Consider the following 14,978-nt stretch of genomic DNA (forward strand, 5'->3'; position numbering starts at 1 on the left):
AAAGCCTTGAGGGTAGACCCAGTAAGTGGAACAAGTGAAAGGAAACCTCTCATACTCACTCAGTCAGTTTAGAAAGATTCTTCTTTTGCATTTATTGTAACCCAGACATTTTAATACTCATTTATTGAAAGCCAAAGCTTCTGTGAAAGAATTATGTTAATACATTTAGAATGAGATTTATAAATAATTATCTCAGTCCTAAAGAGTCATACAATTGTTTTCTGTCAGCTATAAGTACTTATGACAAAACATTAATTAAAACTGACGGCCTACTCATCTTCCCCTATCTCTTCAAAGCCAGAGATAAGGAAGTGAAGTCTTTATTGTACTAATGCACAAGAATCAAACTTTTGCTGTATAAACATACAATTGTTAAAATCACAATTACTTTCACATCATCATTCATATGTCTTAGGCAATTTTTAATCCTTAATCTTTGCTATCCTTTCTTGCTATTTGACCCAGATACTAGTCATAAATTGCACAGTCTCCACGGGCATTTGTGTTCCTCACCAAGACTTCTTAAAACTGGGCTCTTTGATTTTTTTTTTTTTTTTTCTTCAAAAAGTAGTAACTAAAAAGGGAAGTACAGAACGATCTGGGACATTTTCATAAAATGGTACCAATTGGTGTCATAGTTTGAACTATGTACAGACTGGAACATGCCTAAATTTGATTTAAGAAACCAGTTCATGTATCAAGCTGTGTATGTATGTAGTTAGCTGAGTGTCATCCCAGCTCTTTGAAAAGATAAGATTTTGTGCTAATCTTATAATCCAATGCTAATTAAAAAAAATATTTTACACATTTATCGGGAAACTTTCTGTTCTTCTTAGCTCTTATTTTCTTGAAAGGCATTAAAAATAATCATTAGGTGTGATCTGTGACTATACAGAACCAATTTTACCCTTTGAAAATATGAAGATATATTTAGTGTTTGTCTCAAATTTACTTATCATTAGAAGACATTTTACTGGGGGAGTGCTGTAATTTCCTTAATAATTTCCTATAATCCCCTTGCAATTGAAATATTGAAATATTTCTAGATATTTTTGGGGTTGGGCAGAGAAGTTGGGTGGAATTGTCAAATATAAAATAATTTAAACATAAATATGACGTTTAAAACATTTTACTATTTGGACATGGATTTAAATATTTTAGGCAAACATAAAAATGAAATTTTAAAAGCATGAAAATTTAAACATAAATGTGAAATACTCATTCTAGTAGTGCAGTATTACTGAAATGTTGCTGCAAATAGGCTTTTTCACAATAAAATACAAATTTATTAACCTGTGAATCTGTTAAGGGAAAGTCAACAGCCTCCATTGTTCTCCAGAAAGTTCCCACAGACAGTAATTATTCTGAAGTTCACACCATGGAGAAATTTTGTTTATCTTGAAAACATGGGAACTCTTCCAGGTGTCTGGCCAACACAGATGTTTGCCAATGACTTTTGCGTATCGTTGTTCAGAACTATTGCACTTTTTTTACTTGTCTTGCTTGCTAATTTGAAAGATTTGGCTGGGCAGAAAGGTTATCTCAGGTATTAGTGTGAATTAATAGGGTGAAACTGGACATAAATTGCAACTAATTGGAGCTTAAAATGTTAAGCAAGTATGCAAAGGGCATGCTAAGTCAGCCCCTGTGGATGCCGGCCGTGACTGGCTCTGACTGATGGGTCAGGAACGGCGGGCAACAGTTGGTACCACATTCCCAGCTCTGAGCAGGGGTTCACCACTGAGCATGTGGGCAGGAGCAGGGAACTGAAGGAAGCCACTGGCTGCCTGACTGATGGAAAAGTTCCTTCCACAGGCATTTTGGGGTTTGTAATTCACAGTTTGTGGAAATGGATATGAGCAGCAAGGATTGTACAAAATAGCCATGTGCTTGCATATAGGTAGGACAGGACTAAAAAATTATCAATGCCTTACCCTTTTCCTCATCTTACAGTGTTTTTCCAGAGGCATTAATTTTTAGTACAATAGTCCCAGATTTGGCCACTGGAAATTATGTATTCCCACTCAATGCAATGAAAACTAGTAATTCAATTATATGGGAATTATAGTAACAATTTATAGAAACAAAAACTAGATCTAATTTGATTGAGACAAATTTGAATGTTAAATCACATGATCTAGGATTCAAAATACTGGTAAGAGAGGCCACTGTTAAACGGTACCTTCTGTTTACATTTTACAAGACTTAATGTGTTATACATTTTGCATGCAAAATTAAGATGGTGGAGTGGGAATCAGAAACTAACTGCACAGCACCTATATGACAGGTAAAACTATTTTGAATATTCCTTGAAAAAGGTAGATTAAAAAATATCTGCACCCAAATCCTGTTGTGATGCAGTCTTCACCTCTGAAACACCTTAGCTAATGATGACAATGACATTAATTTAGACTAAAGGAACCCAGCTAACCTTCACCGCTTTTGATGAGATACCCTTTCAATGGAAGAATGAAAATTAATGTTTAGCCAAATTATAGATTCAACACACGCATTTTAAAAAGCAGTGTGAATACGTGGCAAAAGGTCTGTCTGCCACACTGAAGGGTGTCCTGTTATTTGACTTTGCAGCTCCTTACTGCTCTGTATGTACAGTGGAGAGGAAGGAATTCTGTGGAAGGCAGTCTGACGTGATTTTTAAGCTACATAAAGAAGCTTTATTCAGTAAGAAGGGCTAAATAGTATTAAGAAATACTGACATACATCAGTAGAGACAAAATCTTATTGCCTGTCCTGGCAGCCAGAATAACACTGCCCAGTACTTATGCTTTTGACTCAAGGGCATTGAGGTACTACCACTGCTGGCTGACCCTCAGAGAAAACTTTCCTTGTAGATTGACAAGCATTTGAGGAGTATTGAGAATTATGATCAAAACACAATACTTTTAATATCTATATGAAGTATGTGCTAAGGATCTGGAAATATTGTGATTCTGGTTTAAAAGATGCATTTTTTTTTTTTTGGACAGGAAATAAGAAGATGTTTCAGAACTTATTTGTTTGTGCTTAAAAGTTACTTAAAAAAATTGATTGTAGAGTCACAAATTTGATAGAGTTGTCTACTTTGCACTAATCTTCTCTTAAAAGGCTGTTTTAGCTAAAGCTTTAAGAAAGTCAGCCTGAGGCAAAGCACTAATAGGAAAATTTTTGGCTAGAATACTGTAGAGTGATAATTTTTTTAATATAGAATGAGAGGGTTTTATACTTAGAAAACATTAGATGACACTAAATATATGTGACAGTCAGATTAATCTACAATACTAACACTAAAATAGGAAAAAAAATAGATAAAAACCTTCTGGTTGGATAATTGTATATGAGGCCTGGGCAGAAATTGATGCTTGCTTCCAGTAACAGCTGAACCCTGTCCTACCCTGAAGCAACCTGCAACAGAAGTCTCTGTGACTATCAAGACACAATTAAAAGAATAAAATATTATAAAATTGATTAGTAAATCTCACTTGTTACACTTCAGAACAAAACAATTCAGGCAGTTAATATACTACCAATTACCTTTGCTTTTTCTCCTGAGGATGGCTACAATTGCTGAAACATATAAAGTCAGCATACAGAAATGTTATATTGAAAAAATGTTATAATGCTGCTATATAATTAAAGGATGGATTTAATTTATTATTAGGCTGCCCTGTGTGAATAATATTGGATGAAATTAATATAGTAGGCATTAGCAGGAGTTAACACACCTAGTGGTAGTTTTATATTTCGTCATAAAGGTAGAATTCACAAAATACAATCTATATGTTGTCTACCAAATACAGGGTAGTATGCTCTTGTAGCATTGTATGAATTGTATTTTAGAAACATTTTTAACCAGGAGTATGTATGTACGTGCATACAGAGAAAAAAGTGGGTGAGGCATAGCATAAAGCTGCATTGACATAGTTTTATGTAACATGTAAATGATACAATAAGTCTGGGAAGGTACCAAACAAGATGAAGGTAACAAGGCAGTAAGAAAGAGCTTAAAGATTAGTTAGTTCTGAGTCTCTAAGCCCCGCAGGTTTAGATCACCAGAAAGGGTGCTTAACATTATCATTGACATTATCATTGTCAATGATAATGAGGACTACTTGAGCTTTCTTTCCAAAGGGTTCCAAATGCCTTAGGAGTTATATTTTGCCTTCTGGACATGCTTTTGAAACAAGGTGATGCTCAAAGGGAAATTGAGGAGATCCTGAATGTTAGAGAGGGCCTCCAACTCCAGCTCTTCTAGAGAGAGTGGAAATGCAGAAGCACAGCAACTCCTGCCACACGTGTATCCCCCTCCTGCAGCTCCCTGTAGCTGGTTGTGGCTGCCTCAGCTGAGAAAGCAAACATGGAAAGTGTAGCTGATTGCCTTCAGGGAAGGAAAGGGTCTGGGAGGCACATATTACTGGGCCAGTAGTTGTGGGGACATCTTCCACAGCATCCAGAAGCACAGTGATTTTACAGTAGCTGCTATCAAGGAAAGAATCAAAATGTAGGGAATACAAGCCATATCCTCAGGTTTATGTAATAGATGAGTTCTGACACTAAATTTCACATTATTTCTTATTTATTTTTTATTTTGATTATATAAACTATTTTCAAGACACAGACTTATATCTTCAAAAACCATTGCTATTTTATATTAAAAAAACAAACCAAACCAAACCGAACCCCAAACCTAAAGAGAATATGAATCATTACCTTAAACAAGAAAATTGTCTACTTTGGGTCTGTGTGTATATGTGTGTTTACAATGCTCTGATTCTCTGATAAGTCAGAGGGGAGAATTCTTTCAGAAATAGAAATCTCAGCAGATTTTAAAGACAAACCATTGAACAAGTCAAAAGAAAAAAAAAAACCAACAAACTTTACCTCTTTAGCATGAATTATGTCATGAATTTAGCACCTAAACTGAGTGATCCTTGCTTGTCAAGAAACACCACCTACAAGGAAACGTTGTTTTCCACCAGTTAAATCAAGGCCATTCTGTATCTGTAATTTTACTTTGGGTAAAAGGTTAAAAGAAATCATCTCTTTCCCAGTCTTCTACTACTGTCTGGTTAACCAGCAGACATTTTTCTTGTACTAAACTTCTGGCTTCATTATCTAATGTTTTAGTTTGACAATTTGAGTAACTGGTTATTGAAATTAATGTCATTAGCCTGTCAAGTTACTAATTCAACATTGGTTTTGAATTCATTACCATATTGTTTCCTTCATCATTAAAGCACCGGTCTCCTAGAAAACAGCTTTTTTGTATATGCAGAAATGTGAAAAATACTATCTCTGGGTATATTCTTACAAATGCTTAATCATTTTTTGATCCATATTTAAAAAGCAAAATGTATTTGCAGGGATGAATATGTAGTAGCTATTTAATGTATGGCTTACTAAATGTCACAATCTGTTGTCAGATACTACAAAATGCCCAGATATACCTTTAACTTGTAATACACTGTATTGTAAAAACTAGAACCTTTAATATGTGATGCAGTAATTTACAAAAATGATCTTAGGCCTTACTAGTCATACTGGTGTGTAAATAATTTCAGATTTATTTTTAATTTAATTCGAGCTCTCTTGTGCAGCTCAGCTCTGTATGGCAACCAGACAAACTGCAGAAATGCAGTAGTTTTTGATCTTTTGCCCATACATTTTGGCAGTTAAATTGAAGGGAATTTGAAAGAGACTCGCATGAAATTGTTATCTTCACTGTACGTAGGAAAATGAGTTACTATGCTATTGATGGTGATATTTTCTTTCTTACCTTTATTTCTGGATTCTCCAAACTTTTTGCTGTAATAATATACACACATATATATACACAAACACATGCACACAGAAATATATTTATACATATTTGTGCATGTATATGCATACAGATATTTTCCCTAAGCCTTCTCTTTAACTTTGAAATGGAAGAGGATCCCTGACTCGGTAACTAGTGTCAGAGACTCCATCTGTACCACCAGCAAATGAGTACTCCTCACTGGAGAATTAGTATAGTTGAAGTTGGAAAGAAAAACATTTCTGGTCACAAACATCACAGAGATATTTTAGTAAGACAAAACTGTGAATATTTTGTAGCCTTGTTCCTAAGACAGAAGTTAATTCCTGATTTAGTTTTGTGCTCAGAGAAAAACCTCAGAATGCCAGAATTTTGAGATCAGAACTGAAGTGTTTTTAGTGACAATGTGAAATACTCTTTCCTTCTTACAGCCTACAGCCAAAAAGTGCCACAGAGATAAGATTTTCAGATGTAACCCGAATACATCATATACTGCTGAAAGTATAAAAAATGCCCAGAGAAAATGTATGCAATGTCTGGTGTCGCATTCTGTGTTTTAATGGCTGCAGCAATAGTTTTGCAGACTTTTCCTTCTGATGAAACATATTCTCATCTGTTGTCATCAAACTTTTTCTGCCATTTCATTTCAACGAAGATCGCGAATTCTATCCAATCTACCGGCACCTGACAGAAACGGGAATTCAACTAAGATCATTAATTCTATCCATCGTATTGGCATCTAACAGAAATAGGAAACTACGTTCTGACCTTCTTTTTGTAAATAAAAAGCATATGAAATCATCAGGAATAGTAAGTATCCTGCAGGCTCTTCTTTCTGCAAGGGATATACAAAGGGTTCCATTGCTTATACAAAGTTAATATATTGACATTGAAAATGCTGTAAGGCTATTTCTTGTATAAGAAATTATACAGAGATAGTGATTGTGCAATCTCCTAATAGGGTCATGTGGTGACAGAGGGACAGTGGGTGCTATTAAAAGCTTGACATTTATCACTCACAGTGTTTAAATTTATCATGGAATTTGTGGCATTTGCCAATCTAAGTATAGAGAATGCCACAAATACCACAGAACAGATAAATACTGCTATGCAAAACCCAACAAACTGCTGGTGGTTCTTTGCAAAACCTACAGCTCTCTCCATTCTGGAAATGCGTTGCAGGTGCTACTGGCTGGAATTTTTCAGTATGAAAAAGAAAAAAAATGTTTGTTATGCTTTTATTTTCTTTTATCTTGACTATTTAGACTAAAAGGCTTTTTGTATAGGAAATTTTTCAGTGTATCTATCTGTAGCCTCCAGAGCAATGGAGTCCCTATCAAAGTTTAAGTGTCCTAAAGCTAACAAAAACCAGATCATGGAGTAGCACTTTGTGTTATAGTTTAGTGGTGGTATTTGGGCAAAGGTTGGATTCTATGACCTTGGAGGTCTTTTTCAACCTTTATGATCCGATGATGCTATGGCATATCATTCACACAGACAAAATGTACATGACAGTACAGGAATTTTATGAGATGTTCTATTGGAAAATATGTCATGTAATTTGTGATGAACAACTGTGGAATTCCTGTTGGAAAAAAATGACTTCAGCAGAATGTTGTTCTCTAGAACTCTGAGCTCTAGAGCTCTGTCTAAATCTTGAAGGACAGAATTGATATAATCAATCACACTGTACACTTGCTCTAAGAAACACACAAAAGTCATCATTATATTTTTTGCAAAACCTGCAGAAAAGACATTAAGATAAAGTAGTACTTAATGGAGCTATATTTTCTTCACCTAACAAAGCAGCTTTAATGGTTGGTGGTAGAGGAGATAAAGGCTTTGCTATTGTCTTAAGAGTTAAGGTTTATGGAGTCTAGGCACCCAAATCCAATTTGTACCTTGGAAGATATTGTTTCTTGACTTCTCTTTCCCATGTTCACAGGGTGAGCATGAAATGGACAGCTGCTCTCAAGTCATACCAGCAGGTGCAGTTCTGTCCTTTCTTGGCTGGAGGAGGTGCTGTGGTGCTAAAGCAACAATTCTCACAGATGTACATTGTGTAAAGGGTATTTTGCTACAGCTTAAGAAAGTGGGGCAAAACATTGAAAGAATGTGTCCATAGCTGTGACCAAGTTCTTCGTCTTTGGCAATGATGTGCATTTGATTCCTTAATGGGATTCTACCCCTGTAGGACAGACCTAAGTCTAGACTTAGATAATTTCCCTGTCATGCAGCTATTGAGACTGGCTATTTGATTATCTCTTAAGTTTTTGAATGCATCTGGTTACAGCAGATGGCACTGAAGAGTATATAATGAAATTCCCAGGCTATCAACAAGACCTGTGTGTCACAAGACACTCCTGCTGTTAGTTCATGACATGAACTCTTCACATGAATTTGCTATTCTCTTCCAAATTCCCCGGTCTTTCCCACAAACACAACATTCACATTGCCTGGTGAAAGCAATGGACGGCACTAGGCTAGGGAAAGAGGGTACTGTGTCCAGCATCAGAAATTTCTGTAATAATTTAAAATTTACAGAAATCATAGCTAAGTTGACCTTTTAAAAAATCTCTTTAAGACTGGAATGTATTTTGATTCAGTAAGTATTTTTTTGGAGGATTAGAATTTCAGATATTACTTAAATGCAGAAAAAAATGGCTGCACTGTATTCTTAGGTCCATTAAAAAAAAAAGATAGAAGGGCCAAAATCTCAGGTCAGATAAATTTAAACACTGCTCTTGTTTTGACACTGATGATACTAGTAGGGCTGTCTAAAGTAGGTGAGGGTATGGATATTTTCCAAACATGTGGTTTTTTCTTCCCATGCTGTAAATCTCCAGTGCATGCATACCTTGAATTTAATTATTTTGATATATACACTTGATACATTTCACTGAATAACCCTCCCAGTGAAAAGAAAACATAACATCTTATTTATGATGTCAAAATCAATGTCTTTACACTATACTTCCCCATCCTACCCTCCCTAGTCTTCTTAAAAACTGAAGAAAATCACATTATTGAGCAGGGCTGATCATAAGAGTGGCTTTTCAAAGGGGAAACTCAGACCTTGCTCCCTGTTTGAGGATGTTTCTCTGATCACAGTGCAAGAAGGAGGCTTGCCACCCAATTTAGTCAATCTTGTTGGCCTCATCGTGTTTCAGAGTGAAACATGCTGTGTTAAGTTGTATTTTCCATTCAACAGGAGCTCTGCCTACACTGTGTGTATGACTCATCCACCTGTCTAGTTGGTGTTCTTTGGATTAATTGATCTATCTTTGAGCTCATGTTTTCTCTCATGCCTTGTTTGTTTTCGTGGCAGTCATATTTGGATTTCACACATTTATTTTTGCTGTGCATTGTGCCTTCAAACCCAAGGAACAGTTTGCACTGACATTTCAGGTAGCATGATTTTGGACTTTGATAACTAGTTGGTGTAATTAAACTAAATATGCTTCACAAATGTTTATTAAAGCCCTGTGGGATTGGCTGTCATTTTTTTCTCTTCCCCTTTGCACTAGCATTCCTGTGAGCCTTTTCCCTTTGTAATACAGTTTCTGTCCCAAGGCTAATCCTTCAGGCCAAGGAAATGGATAAAATTATGAAATGTATCAAAAAAACCTAATTAAAAAACTATATCAATAATTTATCCATATTTTTTTATATATTAGCGATTGAAATATGTTTTAAACAGATGAAGCCTTTAAGTGCTTATCAGAAAATACTTGAATCCCCTTGCCTGGTTTTTGTCCACTAAAACTGTAGGATGGATATACTTATACAGTGAAACCAGGGCTGGAAAACAACTGATTTATACTTTTTAAGGTCAGGAGAGGGTTGGTTTTGAGAAAACACTGGGGAGCTGCATCTCACCATGACATCTTGAAACTCCCATCTCTAAATTCTCTTTGTGTAATTTTCATCTATTTTAAGCATGCAAAAATCCTTATTGAATCTAAAGCTTAGGAGTCCTCTGGTCCTTTTGGCTTTTTGATTTTTTCTTTTTAGGCAAAGGGAAGCCTCTGGGATGCAACAAGTCCTTCACGGATTCATTCTTAGAAGTTTCCACCAGGAAGAATGTGTTTCATCATGCCTCTGTGCAGTAAATCAGGATGGGGAAAGGGAGAGTTACTGTCCCATGTGAGGAGGTATGACCCCCTTATGGGCTTGAATACAGTCTGAGTGACTCTGTCATGTGGAATTTGTGTGTGAAATGGAGATATTCTGTAAAGGGTTATTGACGAAAATATAATTATTTTATTTCTTTTATTGTGTTCTGGCAGGTAGGGACACACAGACACATACAGATGTAAGACATGCTTCAAAACCTGAAAAGAACCCAGAAAACATAGATAAAACAATGTAATATTGGCAATACATCTTAGTAACTGGTAAAAATCAATAGTTGGTAAAAATGTTTACGATATAAAATATTGACCTGTCTGCATATAAATATAAATATAAATATAAATATAAATATAAATATAAATATAAATATAAATATAAATATAAATATAAATATAAATATAAATATATGAGGTTTACACTCCGCTGAAGCCTTTGAAGTTCAACTGACAAATATTTTAAAGACTCTGTGGTTCAGGCTCTGGTTTAGGTGTTTAGCCACACAAGAGGTGTGTAATGTGGTCCTTCAGCTTCCCTTGATCCTCAGCAAGGTGTAGAGCTGGGCAAGCACAAGTGGGAAACATACCCAGGGATGACTCAAACAGATGCTTGGTGCTACTGGTAGAGTGAGCCAGCCTGCCCACCCCAGGCCCCAGATCCTGGGAATATTGTAAAGACGTGGATAGAGTAATGGAAGATATGTCTCTCCATGCTGTTTCCCACTCATAGAACATAGATTTAGGTTAATGAAGTCACAGAGCAAGGTATCATGACAAATTTTCTTTTTTTTTTTTTTCCTATAAATCAATGATAGTTTGGTTAAGTTTATCAGAGGAAAACAAATCACGTTCTTACAGGAAAGTGTGAAAGGAGTTGCAAACACAGCAGAGAAGAATTTCTAAATCTAAAATGCCAAGTAAATACCTGATTCAAATGAGGACAGATTTGCACAGGATGTACACAAATCAGTGAAGCCCTTGAGCAACTCTAACCTATGCAAGAAATTATGTGCGTTTCATTGTCATCTAGAAAAATAAACTGTAACTGCCAATACTATAGCAACATTACACATAATGCTGATTTGTCTTTTTCTTAAAAACACAGAAATAAATCATACACATTTGCAGCTGTCCCACAATGTTTCATGAATGATTGAATTTTTCTTTTTCTCTTGTTGTGTCACAGATTCCTGCAATACTGTTGAAAGTAAACCATCTCTAATAGATTCTGAAAAATATAGTTATGAGTTGAATATTTCAGAACATGAAAATTTTCACAAAATCTTTAGGTAACCATTCAATTTGCTGTGAGAGAAAAGAAATCAATATTCTGAATTTGATTTTGCCCCATTTTGAAATGGAAACATTACCAAAAAGTTAAGGAAGTTCTCATCCTGGAAGTCTTTTTCTTTAGGAAAGATTAACAAATGGTGTTATGAAAACAAAGCATGTTGCACAGCACTGAGCAGATGCTGTTTGTTAGTAACAGTTGTGGAACTCACAAAAATGCCAGTTTAAATCACCACCTGTGAAATTTCAGATGTGCATGATTGGGATTGGTCTGGGAAAGTGTTCAGGCTCTAGAAATTGGTAATTTCCAGTAAAAGTGCATAGCTCTATATACTAGATTAAAGGGTCTAGACTAAAAAAACTGGTGATACTGAATACTTATAAACCTACATTAATTTGAAAATAATTTTTTAAAAAATATTTCATGAGCTCCACAAAATTTGTCAGATTATTTTCTCAAACCCATGACTATATACTCTTGATCCATATGTACTAATGTCACTGAAAGGCAAAATTCAATAGATTTTACCTGGAATCTTACCTGGGACAAAGTCTTAAATCTTGTGGAATTTAAATATACTTTCCCCACAGAACCCTTTTAACTCACTTCAGTAATCTTACAGGAGAGGATTCATAGAGAATTCCTATGGGCAGGTTTGCCTTTGCTTAATCCAAACTGTCTTCCCTAACACATTCCTCATATGCAGTATGGGGGACTTTATCCCCTTCTGTGGTAAGCATGTTCTGACTGACCAGGGCCAGCATGAATGGTGGAGCCTCCAGTGTTAATTAACCAGGTGGCCTTCACTACAATGTAAATCTCCAGATTTGAAGGTCCCACCACCCACTGCTTTCAGTGTGGTTTGTAACAGTCCAATGTACCATTCAGTTTTCCCAGAGGCTGCTGCATGGCAGAGAATATGACACACCCAATCAATGCTGTACTCTCTGGCACAGGTGTCTATAAGGTTATTTTGAAAATGAGTCCCATTGTCCATCTCTATTCTCTCAGGGGTAACATGCCTCCACAGGACTTGCTTTTCAAGGCCCAGGATGGTGTTTCAGGCAGTAGCATGTGGTGCAGGATGGGTCTCCATCCATCCCATGGTTGCTTCCACCATGGTCAGCACACAGTACTTGCCTTGGCAGGCTCGGGGAAGGATGATGTGAAAAATCTGCCAGGCCTCCCCATGCTTATTTTGACCATTAGCCCCCACACAACAGGGTAATGCCCACCCACTTGGCCTGATTGATTGCAGTGCATATTTCACAGTTACAGATAACCTGTGAGATATTTTCTATGGTTAAGTCCACCCCTCAGTCATGAGCCCATCTGGATGTTGCATCTCTTCCCTGATGACCTGAGGTGTCGTGGGCCCACCAAGCCAGAAATAATTCACCCTTATGTTGTCAGTCCAGATCCACTTGAAACACTTTAATCTTGGCAGCCCAATCCACCTGTCCATTGTGGTGTACTTCAGTAGCCCGACTCCGGGGTACATGCGCATCTCTTGATGTACTTTTACAGCAAACTTCTCTACCTGGGCAGTGATGTCTTGCCACAATTCAGTAGCCCAGAACGTTTACCTCTGTCCTGCCAATTGGTCCAGCCATGCCCACAGAACACTTGCTACCATCCATGTCTCAGAGTAGAGGTAGAGTGCTGTCCATTTCTCTTGTTAAGTGATGTCCAAATCCAGCTGAATGGCTTTCAGCTCTGCAACCTGACTTGATCCACCTTGTCCCTCAACACTGCATAGGACTCCCCAGCCAGGACACACACGCTTTAATACAAACATCTGTGCACCCATGAATATGTCTTGTATACATTTATACCTTATATATCTGTAATAGAATTAATATAAAATATATTTCACAAATTTTTATTACAACTGCAGAATCTTTGAATCACAGAAGGATTAAAAACCCTCTGCATTTCTTACTGAGCTCCTGCTTTTTCACTCCCGTTCTCTGACACACTTTACTTTCAAGTCAATCACTTGACTGCCCTAGTTATTTCAAGAGATTGTTTCAGCCTGGCTTCTGAAGGGAAGCTTTAATGTAATGTGAATTCCCTTCCGTGGCTGGTGAGATGGGGAGGGAGACAACAAGGGTGAGGGGCACCAGGAATACTGAAGACATATGGTGGTGTAGCAATCAAAACAAAGGAAAAGAACTGCAGTAAATCACGTCACTAAACTGAAAGCAGCTGGGAGTACACAGATTCAGCCTTTGGTTGAAGACAAATGTAGACAGGGCAGAGATAAGCAGTAGCACTGAAAAAGTGCTTGATGTAATGCATTCATACTGAAATACTGAAGCATGGTTTCTCACAGTTTATTTTCTTTTTTTGTATGGAATAGGAGACGCATCAAAATGCTGGCAGGAGTTCCATTATAGCTGACTCTTTTCTTATTACTGGATCTTATTTTTTTGTTGTTCTGGGTATTCTGGAGCATTCACAACTTTTTCATAATTCATATTCTGCCACAGGAAATTTTAAAATATTCTGGTGTAAGTAATATCTTCAAGGTTTTTAAATTCTGGCTCATCTAAAGCCAGTGGGAATTGCCATTAGTACAATGAAAATTTACTACCACATGATGAAGATATTATGATATAATATAAATTTTTTAAAAGGTATTATTACCGTTAAATTTAATTATATTTCTTCTGATGAAAATTTGTAACTCCTTTTGATGGAAAAGAAAAAATAGGGTTTGCCAAACTGAGTCTCACAATACTCTGCATTTGCTCTGGCATGCTGGCTGTAAAACCCGCTGGTATTTTAGTGTAATGCCCTAATCAGTTATATTGGGCTACATACATTTTGAAATAAGTATCTTTGTAAGAACAGACTCAAGGAATAAAATCATTTGTTCAATGGTGAAAAATTTTCACTCCCATATTGAATTAATTATATTAGTATGTAGATATTTTTTGCATCCTTAAAATGTGTACTAAGTCTGTTTACAGTGGAATCCTTCATACTCTTTTCTGTCCAAGTTATTTTTGAAAGGCTCTTTCATCAGTGTATATGAAAACTCAAAGAAAGCTGAAATTGAAAGGCACATAAGATTGGCTCACAAATTTACACTTAAGCCATCATAATCCATGAAATTGCATTAATGGATGTTTGGATGATTTAGCACAATGTGAGTGCTTTTTTGAGATTGGTGAGGGTCAGAAGGGAAACTCAATAGACTGGCAGCAGATGATCTGGTCACTAGAATATTTTACTTCTTTTGTATATCTTTGCAGAGCCTGTCAATTCATAAGTATTTGTTTCAATAATATTTCCCTTCCCTTGGCTGAAGCCTGTCTGCAAATAAATCAGAGCTTGCAAGAAGTCCAAGTGCTGCTGCATTAGGAGCTGTAAACCTGCCAGAAGTAAATGCAATTTTAATTCAGTATATAGATCTAAATTATTTCCTCAGAAATTGATTTGATCTGTTAATTTGTGCACAGAAAGGTCCCTGCGGACAGCCTACAAGAGCCCCATAAAACTTCGGTGATTTTTCTGTCAGGAAATAAAATATTCTGTAACTAGAAAAGTGTAATACTTAAAATTTGTTTTCTAGGTGAAGCAGTTGCATTTTGATCTTTTAAATTCCCTTAGTTCAGAAGACTGTTGTATATTTATTTAGTACCTGCCCCCATTGTGAATATTTCTTATGGTAGCCCCCCACCCTTTGCAAGAGTAGTTATGGAACTTCAACATGACTTATGAACCCTCACTTCAAAGTTCATGACTATTCATAGAT

Source organism: Aphelocoma coerulescens, chromosome 5 (assembly GCF_041296385.1).
Source record: "Aphelocoma coerulescens isolate FSJ_1873_10779 chromosome 5, UR_Acoe_1.0, whole genome shotgun sequence".
Taxonomy (NCBI): domain Eukaryota; kingdom Metazoa; phylum Chordata; class Aves; order Passeriformes; family Corvidae; genus Aphelocoma; species Aphelocoma coerulescens.